Source organism: Sinocyclocheilus grahami, unplaced genomic scaffold (genome assembly GCF_001515645.1).
Source record: "Sinocyclocheilus grahami isolate Dianchi unplaced genomic scaffold, SAMN03320097.WGS_v1.1 scaffold663.1, whole genome shotgun sequence".
Lineage (NCBI taxonomy): Eukaryota > Metazoa > Chordata > Actinopteri > Cypriniformes > Cyprinidae > Sinocyclocheilus > Sinocyclocheilus grahami.
In genome coordinates, this window is record NW_015505842.1 from 69103 (window position 1) to 73113 (window position 4011).

A 4011-nucleotide genomic window follows, 5' to 3' on the forward strand; every position below is an offset into this window, starting at 1 on the left:
AAAAATGTTAGCTACATTTGAAGTTTACAGGTTGAATATGTATTTAATTAACTGAAATAATGTTAATATACCAAATTACTAAAATATAGCCACATAAAGAATTGCTATTCCACAAGCTGAGAAAAATAACCATAACACTCAACACCATCATGGTAACACACAACACTAAAATAATGCAATTAACATTGTTTTTAACAACATAAGTAGCTACCATAAATAACATGTAACATAAAAAACCTTAATGCACATGACTGATAAGAACAAAAGTTTTCCAATGAAAATCAAATGTGAAGTGTCACACAGAGAATTAATTCTGGGAATGTCAATTTACTGTTTTTCACTATAAATGCTAAGATTATGCAGAAAACTGTACATTTAACAGTGTTTTTCTGTAAAATGACATAAAATGCCTCATTAGATCTATTACAGTGTTTTGCTGTACATAGTAATGGAATTTACTATTAACCAAATAACAGGCTTTTACCTTAGAATTTTTACAGTCTCTACTAGGGCTGCGATATTTAACGCGCGTCTTGTCAGTAAAGCCGATTCACTGACAAGCTGCGCAAAACCACGTTCATATTTTGCGCATGTTTTGCGCAGCTCGTCGGTGAACAACGGCTCTGTGTAGTTAATGCTGCTCAATGTGAAAGCACACACGTGATGGAGATTTACCGCTGATTACAGAATGGCTTTACTGACAAGATGCGCGTTAAATATCGCATGCGATTTATCGTGCAGCCCTAGTCTCTAACGTTAAAATGACAATAATTTGTACAATCTTTCATTCCATGTCATGAGAGTTTGGAATTATTTCGTATTCTCTTTAATGATTCCATCATTCTTCATTTCAAGGTGCAGACACGCCACCATCCGTACTGTATTGATCAGAGCTGTTAGTCTGTGGAGACTCGGAGCGTCTGTGTGTGTGTGTGTGTGTGTGTGTGCAGATATGATGAGGAATGGGGCAATGAGGAAGATGACTCCGAGAAGAGGAAGAAAGAGCTCTGAGATCTCTTCAGGAAACAGATGATGCTGAGAAGGGTGAGCACACGGACGGGGCACTCACTAGCAAAAGGACAAATAGTGAATCTCAAAACATATCCAGTTCACTTTGCACTCCAAAAATTTATGGAAGCCCATTTCCGACACTGAACAAGGTAATTGCGACTTTTTATCTCACAATTCTGATATTTTTGTCTCAGAATTGTGGGATATAAATTTTTTTTTTTCTTGAATTTGCGAGTTTATATCTCGCAGTTCAAACTTTTTTGCTTGCAATTGCGAGTTAATATCTCGCAAATCTGACTTTATAACTTGCAATTGTGAGTTTATATTTTACGCAATTCTGAGAGAAAAAGTCAGAATTGTGAGTTTATATCTCAGAATTTATATCTCGCAATTCTGACTTTATAATTCGCAATTGCGAGTTTATATCCCACAGTTCTGTGAGAAAAGTCAGAATTGTGAGACGTTAAACATGCAATCGCGAGAAAAAAAAAAGTCAGAATTGTGCGATAAAAAGTTGGAATAACTTAAAAAAAATTTTTATTCAGTGGTGGAAACGGGCTTCCATAATTGTCCAATAGTCCAATTCTGAGGAAAATAAATTTTACTATTCCACTCATTTTTGTACAATTTCATGTTTATATCTCGCAATTCTGATTTTATGACTCGCAATTGTGAGTTTATATCTTGCAATTCTGAGAAACAAGTCAGAATTGTGAGACGTAAACTCGCAATTGCGAGAAAAAAAAAGTCAGAATTGTGAGATAAAAAGCCGCAATTACCTTGTTTTATTTTTTATTCAGTGGCAGAAACAGGCTTCCATAAAAGATTCCATTGCCAACCATGGATAAATTATATTATATAAAAAGTTCCACAATGAAAACTCTAAAGAGTTGGAAGAGTTTGTCATTGTTTTGATTGACTGATAGATTTAGTTGTCGTTGTGCAGCATTTTTTGTTTTAGCTTTGACAAAACAATGCTTGTCACTGGAATATTGTTGCATTGCTGGTGGTTTGTACACAGTATAATGAGTCCAGTTGCTTTTCATCTTTTCATAGTTTTTGAAATTCCCAGGATTCCCATTAATAATTTTCATGACTGTAAAACGTCTCGGTTACGTATATAACCCTCGTTCCCTGAAGGAGGGAACGGAGACGTCCACAGCTGTTCAAAAGTTTGGGGTCGGTAAGATTTCTTAAGTGTTTTTGAAAGAAGTCTCTCATACTAACCAAGGCTGCATTAATATTGAAACCATTAACATTGTGAAATATTATTACTGTCTGAAATAACTTTTTTTTTAAAAAGTATTTTATTTTTGTGATGCAAAGCTGAATATTCTGATATGATGATTTGCTGCTCAAGAAACATCTCTTATTATTATTAATGCTGAAAACAGTTTTTTAAATATTTTTGTAGAAAAAAATGATACATTTTCCCAGGATTTGTTGATGAATAGAAAGTTCAAAAGAACAGCATTTATTTGAAACCGAAATCTTTTATAACATTATGAATGTCTTGACTGTCACTTCTGATGATTTCATGCATCCTTGCTGAATAAACATATAAAAAAAATCTTACAAACCCTAAACTTTTGGACAGTAGTGTATATAAAAAATAACGTGCAGTTTCTAAAACATTTTTAGGAAAGCAGTGCAGTAAATGCTAACATGAAGTACTTCATAATTTAAATTATATTTCTGCACATTGCAGTAATGAGAATGGGATTTTTTTGCATTACAATAATGACAGTTAGGGGGAATGTGCTCACATTTAATGACACACAATCACACAAGTACAGTGAGACATTCAGATGAAAAACAACATCCTCCTTCGCTTCGCTCTCACAGTCTGAGTCTGTGCCAGAACATTCCTCCATATCTCTCTCTCTCTCTCGTTTCTCTCTCCTCCACATGTGTTTTCCAGCTGTGTGTTTGAAGCCTCCCCCATAAAGTTGAGCTGTACAGAAAGGAGTTCTGAATGATTTTCAGTTTTCCTTCCTTCGAAACATGTATCAAAACACACTATTTACTTTCTCAATATAAGTTACACATTACAAAATCATAACCTTGAGTTGTGCACAGAAATGTGCACAATGAAAATCTACTCATCTGTTATGATTTTATAGTGCTAGCCGTAACAGTATCACTATTAGGACGATACAGAGATTTGAGCATGTTAAACCAATGACCAACTTCTCTTTTCTTATTCATAGAGTTCAGAAGTGACAAAAGAGACGTTTGTTCCACCAGGTCAGTTCCAGAGTTGATACATATGTCATTTTCCGTGCTCAGGATAATTTGAGGAAATAGGATTCAATCAATTCGACAGTGTGTCAGTTTAAAGGAGACCCTTTTTACCATATGTAATATAAGTCTCTGAGTCTATAAGTGTCCCCAGAATGTGTCTGTGAAGTTTCAGCTCAAAATACCCCACAGATCATTTATTATATAATTCTGAAAATGCCTATTTTGAGTGGAAGCAGAAACACGCTGTTTTTCGGGCCTGTCTCTTTAAATGCAAATGAGCTACTGCTCCCCGCCCCCTTTTCCAGAATAGAGCTGCGCCATTACAGCTCGGACCTGCTAAAAACATCTGTTTTGGTTCTGATTATCATGTTTATATCATATAACTTCTGATGTACGATTTTCTGAGCGCACACACCCGAAGCACACGCACAGAAAGCGGCTGTCACAGCATGAGAGTACTAAACTAAGTTCTCATTCACACACAAGCTTACGTTAAAAACACACACGAGTTACAAAAACAGTGGGTTATGTCTGTGAAGGTAAACAGCTGGGAAATAAATCACATGTTTATTTTAGATCTAAAAAGTGTTCTGTGCTCGTCTGTGCAGCCAGACACAGAACAGTTAGCATGTTTTGCTCAAACTTTCTCCATGGCGTTAGAGCTGGTACACCGTTGTCGCTGATGAAGGCGCCGTGGGTGGAAACTTACAGATTAAGGGGCGGTAATATTATAATGAGATCCCTTTGCCACGTCAC

The 4011-nt window shown here is 35.8% G+C and overlaps 1 pseudogene; it reads left to right on the forward strand.

Moving 5' to 3' along the window:
* The window catches only part of LOC107558866 (ATP-dependent DNA helicase Q5-like), a 29842-nt pseudogene that overhangs the window by 17109 nt on the left and 8722 nt on the right, over window positions 1–4011 (forward strand).